Consider the following 10,559-nt stretch of genomic DNA (forward strand, 5'->3'; position numbering starts at 1 on the left):
CTGCTTTGCAAGCAAGCACTCTACCATGAACTATACCCCCAGCTTCTGATCACTAACATGTTTTAAATGTACAATTTAATGTACTACAGCAGATAAAGGTTGTTAAAATAATTATGTGCACTTGCCCCTGTGACTGACTTAGACATGTCTTTAGGACACACCTCCAGCAAAATCTAAAATCTACCCTGATTGTGTCAGATTCTTAAGGTAAATATTTTCCATGCCCACACTCCATTTTTAAAATAAGTATGAATGGGTCAGCAAAAGAGATCATCATGCTTTTAAAAAGTTAATTGTTTTAAAGAAAAATCCATGACACTAGTTTCTGATAAAGGGACATCCTTTTAATGGAATGAACTATAGTCTTTATTTTGAATTTGAAATTGTTAGTTATGCTTTTTTATAGTTGGGGCTAGTAACAATTTCAGAACTGTGTGTGTGTGATGAAATTGGAGATGATCTATCTTACTATGAAATACAAATATTGAGCATTTTGATAGTCTAAGTTAATTAGGTAAATTGAGTTTCAAAGTCATGTTAAATTTTTATCACCCACTTTTGAACTAATTCCTTTATGACATTGGAGCATATTCCTGTTAACTAAAAATAAAGTGGGTATGGTTAGATTAATGTGAGATTCTTTACACACAAAAAAAATTGTGTGTAGTTATTGATCTAGTTTAAGCATATTAGAGCTTCAAAGTGCCTTTTCATTTATCAGGCAATTGGTGTGTCCATCTTTTTTTCTCTATCATTTGTCCTAGTGATTTCTACAGTAAAGTCTTCTGCTAGGTTGAGAGGGATTGACAGCTGTCCTTGCAACAGATATTTATTAGTTACCTGTGGATCATATAATGGAGAATGAAGCATTTCAAAAAAATTAGTAGCTCACAGTTTGAATTATATAATTTATGACATTACATAATTATAGCAATTGTAATTTGGGGTTATTTTTCTTGATAAATTATGATAGGTATCACCAACTACACTAAGCAGTACTACCACAAAGTAGGTGGAATTACTTGATACTGATAATTGTTTATGGAGATATTTGGTTTGGTTTTAAGATAAATATTGACTAAGTTTCTTAATTGACAATATATATAGTGCTTGAATATCAGGGATGGTATATTCTACTAGTTATCAGAAGCTATGCTTTCTCTCCCTGATTAAAAAAAAAAAAAAAAGACCCCAGGCTATGACACTCAACTCTCAACCTTTTAAAATAAAGTGGGTGAAGTAAATGGTAGGATTTAGGCACTTGTCCCCAAATTCTAGGTCAAGATTAAAATTTCAGCTCTCCACAGAGGGGAAGAAACTATTAGTAGAAGGTTGTCAACTCAAACTTAAATTTTACTATAAGATTATCCCAACTTTTATAGTACCTTTGTTGCCTTTTTTTAATGAAATTATAATAATGTTACTTGCTTTAAATATCTGCTTGGCAAAACGTTGGCAGCCCTGTATTGGTCCCTACTAATTTTTTTAACAGCTCCATGAAATGTAAGTTTAAGCCAAGTTCCGTCAAAGTTCTGAAACATGTTATTTCTTCAAGGTATTAACACAATTTTATTGGTTTTGATACATAGTTTGTATGTGTGAAATTTTTCATGTCTGATTATTAGCACAATGTTTTGAGATTTCATGAAAAAAGTGTTCATGTTAAAAAAAGTTTTTATTTTCACTACTTTACTAGCATGAATCCACACTAAAGACAGTGCCAATTTATCCTGTTCTCTTCACAGCCTGTCACTTTAAATGATTAAACCACACAACATGGAATTTGCAAGTTTTAACTGTGGGAAGGCAGACACCCAACAATAAATCCACATGTTTTTATGGGTTTAAGAAATCTGAGCTGGAGCCGAACATGGTGGCTCATGCCTGTAATCCCAGAGACGTGGGAGGCTGAGGAAGAAGGATTGCAAGTTTGAAACCAGCTTCAGCAACTTAGCGAGGCCCTAAGCAACTTAGCAAGTTCTTGTCTCAAAATGAAAAGAGTTGGGCTGGGGAGATAGTTCCGTCAGTAGAGCTCTTGCCTTGCGTGCACAAGGCCCTGGGTTCGATCCCCAGCACCGCCCCAAAAAAAAAAAAAAAGTTGGAAATGTTGATCAGTGGTGAAGTGTCTCTGGGTTCAATTCCCCAGTACCAAAACAAGAAAGAAATCTGGGCTGGGGCAACTTGGGAAACTGAGGCAGGAGGATCACAAGTTCAAGGCCAGTCTCAGCAACTTAGACCCTGTCTCCAAAACAACGGTTGGGGATACAGCTCTATGAGAAAGTGCTCCTGGTATAATCCCTAGTACGATTAAAAAGTAAAAGAAGAAATCTGGGCTGAGGACATAGCTTAATAATGGTAGAGTGTCTAGCATGTGCAAGGTCCTGGGTTTGATTCCCAGCACCACAAAAGAAAAGAAAGGAAATGTTTCATTAATAAATAAAATGCATATATTAAGCAAAGTCCTCAGGGAAGGGGAAAGACTGGAAATAAGATTTTTTTCATCAATAAATCTGAAAAAAATAAAACTCTGTGTTGCTATGGTGTTACCCGTGTGCCTGAAAAACAAAAAAGGTAATTGAGCCTCAAACATGGACCAGAGTGCCAAGCTTAGAATGTCAGCCAAGCATTGTGTGAGATGCTCCTCACTTTTAGTAGTACCTGCATCTGAGAATAAAATACTCCTTTCTAGTTCTTCCAACCTATCTCAAGATAACCATAAGTCAATTCTTATCAAGACCTCAATCTTTCAAGTATGAGATTACTTTCATATGTAAGTATTACAGGGTTGTATAGATTCCCAGTTTTATTGGGTAATATTGCCTACCAACATGTTCATTTTTGGGTTAGACAGTGGCTCCTCTGTATGACAGACAGGAGGATGTAGGACTGACAACAGACAGGAGGATGTCTCTCCTGTGGCTCTATCATCAAGTTTAGCTGAATCTCTTAAATTTATTTCAAAACCTCCCAACCATGAAAGGTACAGCTCACTTACGTAATCTCTCCCTGTATAGTAATCCTTTTTCTTTATCTTAACATTTCTTAACATAGGTTTCCTCTCATACTACAGAAGACTGCTTTCACCTTAATGTGATTTTAGCTTTAAAATTTCTCAGCCTTCATCTTTCCCAGTGCAGTAGCTTTCACTCTCTTCACATCCCTTCCAACAAAGAGCATTGTGATCATCACTTAAAGCAACCTCGTTTCTTCCTCCATGTCCCCCACCCCCACCCCTACCCTCTCTCCTTTCTTAAGGTACTGAGGGTTGAACCCAGGGGCACTCTACAGCTCAACTGCATCCCCAAGTCATTTCTATATTTTATTTTGAGACAAGGTCTCACTAAGTTGCTCAGACTAATCTCCAACTTGCAATCCTCCCGCCTCAGCCTACTGAGTCAATGGGCTTCCAGGCTTTTGCCACTGTGCCCAACTCCCTTTCTCTTAATACTACTTCTCTTAGAATTCAGGGAGAACTGCTTCTAGAACAAAGCTAAAATGTTTACATTGCTTTCTACTGCTTCAGTCCTGACCCAGGGCGCCACCTAGTGTAGAGTCTCTGATAATGAAAATATTAAACCATAAGTTAACATTTTATATTTCAACATTGTCTACAAGATATGCACTTTTTTAAATTTTTTAACTTTATTCTAATTAGTTGCACATGGAAGTAGAATGAATTTTGATAGATCATACATAAATGGAGTGTAATCTCATTTTTCTGACTACACATTGCAGGATCACATTGGTCAGGCAGTCATACATGTACATGAGGTAATAATGTCTTTTTCACTTTACTATCATTCCTTCCCCCATACTCATTTCCCTCCCTTCACTCCCCACAAGATATGCACTTGACTTAAGTCCCTGATCCTGAAGTACAATGGTACCCCTCAAAATTTGATTGTTTAACAACAGTTTACATTTCTATGATTTCCTGATGCTTTTGATGTCTGGTTTGGGAAATCATTGGTAATGTTCCAGGACTTACTCATGTTTAACTCCTGAGAAATAAAATATTTCAATTTTTGACCATTAAGGTATTCTCGGCACCTAGAACAGTTATAAGCACATAGAATATGTTCAATAAAACTGGTTTCAATTAACAGATTTGAATGCAATTTTTAAAAGATATAAAGATAAATGCCAAAAAATCAGTATTCCTTTTTTTTTTTTTTTTTTTTTTTTTTGGCCAGGGAGGGTACTGGGGATTGAATTTAGGGGCACTTGATCACTGAGCCACATCCCCAGCCCTGTTTTGTATTTTGTTTAGAGACAGGGTCTCACTGAGTTGCTTAGGGCCTTGCTTTTGCTGAGGTTGGCTTTGAACTCTTGATCCTCCTGCCTCAGACTCCCCAGTCACTGGGATTACAGGTGTGTACCGGCAAAAGTTCTGCCCCAAACTCTGATACTCCTTTTTTTCAAAGTACTTTATATCTAGTATTGTAAACTTTTGATTTTTTTCCCTATTAGGAAAATGTACTGAACAGCTATCTTATCCTAACAAGATTGGATATTATTCAGATAACCTAATCAGCATTCCTTGGCTAATTAAACTGGTGATATAAAAATCAACCAACAAAAACTACTATCCAGGGCTGGGACTGTAGCTCAGTGTTAGCACACTTGTCTGGCATGTTTGAGGCCCTGGGTCAATTCCCAGCACCACAAAAAAAAAAAAAAAAAAGAAAGGAGAACTGCTCTCCAGGGTAGCTTGTTTTAAGCCAGGATGCACATGGTGTACCATAATTAGTGGGACATACAGTACATGGTTTTTTCAAACCCGTGGACAGTGCTGTCAACTTCAAGGGGTCTTCCTTGCACTGGCTTCCTCGCCAGTCCCTCCACCAAGAACGTACACCTGCTGCCAGGTCGTCTCCACCCTCTCCTTGGTCCTGAGCACCCTTCAGCTATATGCAGCAAGGCTGAAAGGAACAGACACTGACAGATGACCACTTCAGAAACTTGGCAGCCTCTCATTCCCCTGACCTCACTTGTCCCTAGCCGCAGCTTTTGAAGCAGCACCATCTCAAGGGGCATGGACACAGCAAGCAGCAGCTGCCTCACCATGGGTGATGCCAGGAACCCTCCTCTGCCGCAGAGGCCTTTCTCCTATGCCATTTGGGGTTTTGCTCTCTCAGAGGCTGCAGGGCCCTTTGCCTGATGGTGGCCTTTCTCATCCTCTTCACGAGGTAAAGGTGCCCTCTCCACCTTCCATTGTTCTTTCTCCTTTCTGCCCTGCACGTACCTTTTCCTGAATGTTCTCCAAGTACACTGGGTAACATGGTTGACTAAGTTTGCTTTTTTTTTTTTTTTTTAAATATTTTTAGTTGCAGATGGATACAATACCTTCATTTTATGTATTTATTTATGTGGCGCTGAGGATCAAACCCAGTGCTCTACCACTGAGCTACAACCCCAGTCCCATTGACTAGTTTATTAATAAAGGGAAGATAAATACTGTAGTAATTAGAAAAAGAAGGAGAAGGACAAAAAAGGAAAGATTGCTTGCTGCTTGGTAAAAGGTTAAACTTGCTGGTGTTTGTCAATCTGGAAGGTCCATAAGTACATTTACTCCCTTCTTTGGGGCGGGGTGAATGGGTGCAACAATCATGGGCTTTTAAATCAGACTTGATTCAAATCCCTGCTCTACTCTTCATTAGTTAAGATCGTGAAGAACTCATGTTCTTTGATGGTTTATTTTATGTGTGACTACAAGATGCCCAGATAGTTGGTCAAATATTCTTCAGAGAGTTTGTGTTTGGGGATGAGCTTAACATTTAAATCGTTAGATTGAGAAAAGCAGATGACTGCCCCTAGAGAAGGTGTGCCTGGTGCAGTCCCCTGAAGACCTGAACAGAACGAAAAGCTGACTTTCCTCCAGGAAGAAAGAATTCTTCCTGTCTGACTGCCTGCCTTTGAACTGAATGGTCTCTCCCTGGGTCACAAGCTTGCTGGCCTTCAGACAAACTATACCATCTGCTCTCCTGGGGCTCCAGGCTTGCTGACTCACCCTGCAGATCTTGTCAGCCTCCATAATCTGGTGAACAGATTCCTCAGGAAACATCTATTTCTGCCTTTCTCCTGCCCCTCCCCCTCCATCCTGTAAGTTCTGTTTCTCTTGAAGATCCTAACCAACATGACCTCTTTTTCTCTTCTTTTCTTTCTCTCTTTCAGCATATGAAAGAGCAATTATACCCACCCTAGGAGGGTTACAGACACTGAATTTACCCATCTATCATGGTATCTCATAATACATACTATTTTGGCCTCCTTACCCTAAAACATGTCACCTGCTAAGAGCAGTACAGAGACCCAGTGTTGTTTCCTACATATTATAGAGAAATGATTGACCATTGGTAATTTTCTTTTGTAAACATTTCCAAGACAATTTTCTAAAAAGGTCCCCTACTTTCTGCATGAGAGAGATTTTTTTAAAAATCAGTTTTTTCAAGTTAGAAGATCTTTCCACAATGATTTCTACAAATGATTATTGAGCACCGACTGTTTACCAAGTTGTAAGTAACAAAACCAAAACAATTCCTGCCCTCATTGAGTTTATCAATTAGTCAACACACAATCCCCCACTCAGCTCTTAGTGTGGGGAAAATTAGTGTAAGAGACAAGTAGTCAGGCCATTAAGATGATTAGAGATATGAGGTGAGAGAGATTAAGAACAAAAGCAATAAGAGCACACCGGTCTAAATCCAGAACCAGAAGTCAGGGCGGTAAGAATCAAAGAATGTTATTTTGTTTTTTGGTTGCTAAGGGTTGATTTCCAGGGCCTTGCACATGCTAAGCATGCACTCTACTATTGAGCTATGTCACCAGCACCATGAGTAAGTTTTTGAAGAAGGGTGAGCAAGTCTCAGGCTGGGAGATCAGGTTCATCTCTGTTGAGATGGCTCCAGGTGGCTCTTACCACCATTTATGTCTCAGTGCACAGTCCTATGGAATAATATTGTTAATAGTATTCTCCCCCAACCACCCTTGTGAAATGTACAATTTGAAATCCAGTTGTCAATCCTGATTCATCAAGTAAAAGCAGGAAAAAGGACTAAACCAGGGTAGAAGAGGTTGGTCTTTATTGTCTTGGCCAAGGACTTGCATTTAACCATGACCCTTTGCTGGAAAGGCTAAAAAGTGAAATCAATATTAGTTATGTATTATCGTCTTTGCCCAATGAAGAAATACTTGATGCAGGTGGAAATGTCTCACTATCTCAGTACAAATAGTTCTAGGGTTTTTTTATATAAGTTAAATTTGTTCATTGATACATAACAACATTAATGTCATATACATTAATGGAGTACCATGTGATGTTTCAATACATATATATATTGTGTAATGTTTAAATCAGGTTAAACATATCTAAAACATATTATCTCCAAAACATTTATCATCTCCTTATGGTAAGAACATTAAATTGACTAGCTTTTTGAGCTATGCAGTACAAAATTTTAATTTATAGTCAACCTACTGTGCAATAGCACACCAGAACTTTCTACTCTTATCTAACTATAACCTAATATCCTCTGATCAACCTTTCCCCATCCCTTCTCCCTATTCTCCCCAGCCTCTGCAACCAGCATTCCACTCTCAACAACCATAATTTTTTAGATTCCACATATGAGTGAAATCATGCAGTACTTCCCTTTCTGTGCCTGACTTATTTTGTTTAACCTAGTGATCTCTTCTATCCATGTTGTCATAAATAACAGGATTTTTTTCTGTTTTATGGCTGAATAGTATTCCATGCATACATGTACCACATTTCTTTATCCATTCTTCAGTTGATGAACATTTAGGTTGTTTCCATTTCTTAACTAATATGAATAATGCTGCAATAAACATAGAAGTGCAGAAGCTATACCATACCACAAAGTAATTTTTTTTAAAAAATATGGAATACTTCATAAATGTCATGCATGTGCAGGGGTCATGCTAATCTCTGTATTGTTCCAATTTTAGTATATGTGCTACTGAACAAGCACATACCACAATGTAATTCTGAAGAGGATTAGTTTATCAGTTTATATCATACACATTCTCAGTATTCACTGCCCTTTAATGAGTTCCCTGGGGGGAATCCCTAACAAGGAGCCAGGAACTCTTGGTCAGGTCATTTAACCTCTCTAAGCCCTCATAACATAGGGATAAGAGGACAATCTCACAGAGCTGTCATGAAAATTAAATGCATATGAAGCACTTGTCAAAAGACAAAATCACAACAAATTAGTTATAGATCTAATTGACTTTTATCAATAATTCATGAAATGAAAGCAGCCTCCATTCTACAAAATAAAATGAGAGCTCCCACTGGGTAACAGCAGAAGCCTGGGGGTCAGGGGTTACAAGGTGATAGTAAGGACACAGAACAATAAATAAAACTGATTGGTTAACATCAGGTTACATCCCCCTTACCTGCTGGTGATCAAACCCAGGGCCTCATGCATGGCAGGAAAGCACTCTACCACTGAACTATACCGCTAACCCCAGGTAACTCTTGTAAGAAGCAAAGCAGAAGTCACTTTCTTATTATGCTGACTCAGGTAGACTGGAATCTCCTGTTATCAGAAAAACTGGTCTTTTGGGGATCTTTGTGTTTCCTTTAAATTTCCTTTTGATTAAGTGGCAGCAGGAGTGATTCCATTTTGGCTTCTTCTTGTCTCTTGGGCCTAGTGCAGTGGCTCAGTCAAAAACAACGGCCTCCCCAGTTTTTGTTTTGCACCCTTTATACAATGCCCAGGGACACCTGGTAAGTGTACTCAATTATTCATTGACCATTGATATTCAGCTGTTCAGCAGCATATCGGAACGCTATAGGAATCATTACTACTGCAGAGTCAGGACTTTCAATTCAAAGAAGCCATTTTCTTAATCAGAAACTAATTTAGCTGTAACTCTAGTCAACCAACTCTAATTGATTTGGTAGATAAGGTTGCCTTGTTTGTGATGCCTTCTGGTCAACGCTGTCTAAAAGGCACCGAAGAAGAAACTGGAGAAGGATAAAAGCAATCAACACACCACACAAAGGGACAAGACTGGAAATTTGAACTGAGAGAAGTATCCCAAACCTTCCTTCATGTGGTAGTGTCCCTGTCATCCTCCAGCCTGCTGAGTTAATTAATATCTGCTCCTAGAAGCAAAGTCGTGGAGGAAGGGCAAAGTTCTGGAAATTCCCATGCCCACCAGGGGGAGTGCTGGCCACACCTTTCTACCCAAGGTAAGAGTACAGTAGGTCAAAGTCTTTATCTTATGTTTCTCATTAACATATTATGAAGATTAGAAGAACTGCAATACTAGTGACTGAGGTTACTGTACCACTTGATTGAAAGAAACCGTTTCAACAAGTTTTTAATCAATATCCTAAGAAAGGGGAGAATGTAAACCCTAAAGACAGAATCAAATGTTAGAGAGTAAACAGATCAAAACAAGTAGATCTAAATAAAATTTTGAAATAAAAATGCAAATAGATCTCAAACTGCTCTTTTATCAGCGAGTACAGAAAAATGCACACTTGGGATAAGAGCTTTAAGAAACTCCACATGTAATATCCAATAAAATTTCTAATCTTGCATTGCCTTCAAATACATCCTAAACTATAGGAAATATTTAAAATAACACTTCCTGTGCAGAACATGTTTCTCTAACCTTAATCTTCTGTTTTCCAAAGGGTAATGACTTTGTTCCTGCTCCATCAGAAGGATTCCATACATTCCTACTCTTAAAGCAAAGAGTCAATTTTCGAGGTGTTTATCTCTTTCTCTGCATGAATTTATGAATGGTATTTATGATGTCTTACAAGATAAAACATCACTTTAGAGATACAAATCAACATATGAAGTACACAATTGGAAAAGAAGTAAACTGGGTTGGGGATGCAGTTCAATGGTACAGTGCATGCTTAGCATGTAGGAGGCCCTGGTTTTGATCCCCCACACCATGAAAAGGAAGGGAAGGGAGAAAGGGAGGGAGGAAGGAAGGGAGGAAATTGTACAATCAAAAAGTTCAGAGAGATCCAGAGGAAAGAGCTCTTTAAATTCCAATAATTGGGAAAAGAGAACTTGGAACCAGTTGCAGTGACCCACTCCTGTAATCTCAGCTCTTAAAGAGGCTGAGGCAGGAGGATCACAATATTGAGACCAGCCTGAGCAATTTAGCGAGACCCTGTTTTGAAATACAAAAGGCTGTGACTGTAGCTCAGAGGTAAAGTGCTGCCTAGCATGTACAAGACTCTGGATTCAGTCCCCAGTACCACACACACACACACACACACACACACACACACACACATATGTATCGGGCATGCACAACTGCATGGAGAAAATCAAACATGAGCTAGTTCTTAAAATACTAAGCACACAATAAGGAAAGAAGAACCTGTTACAATTGTGTGTTCAATGACACTAGCGCAAATATCCTCACCCTCAATTATTTGTGATCACAGGTCAAAGCAGTGAAAGAAGAGTTCTGTGTGAGATGGAATTTCATGACAACTTCCTCTTCTGCAAATGCCATTAAATTTTCTTTATTCTCAATCATTTGGGCTTTCTGTTTTA

At 38.6% G+C, this 10,559-nt stretch overlaps 1 pseudogene; it reads right to left on the reverse strand.

Annotated features, from left to right (window-relative positions):
• Nucleotides 1–7,894: 7,894 nt before the first annotated feature.
• Nucleotides 7,895–7,991, reverse strand: LOC124985979 (uncharacterized; annotated as a pseudogene).
• Nucleotides 7,992–10,559: the final 2,568 nt, after the last annotated feature.

The sequence above is a fragment of the Sciurus carolinensis genome, chromosome 5 (genome assembly GCF_902686445.1).
Source record: "Sciurus carolinensis chromosome 5, mSciCar1.2, whole genome shotgun sequence".
NCBI classification, from domain to species: domain Eukaryota; kingdom Metazoa; phylum Chordata; class Mammalia; order Rodentia; family Sciuridae; genus Sciurus; species Sciurus carolinensis.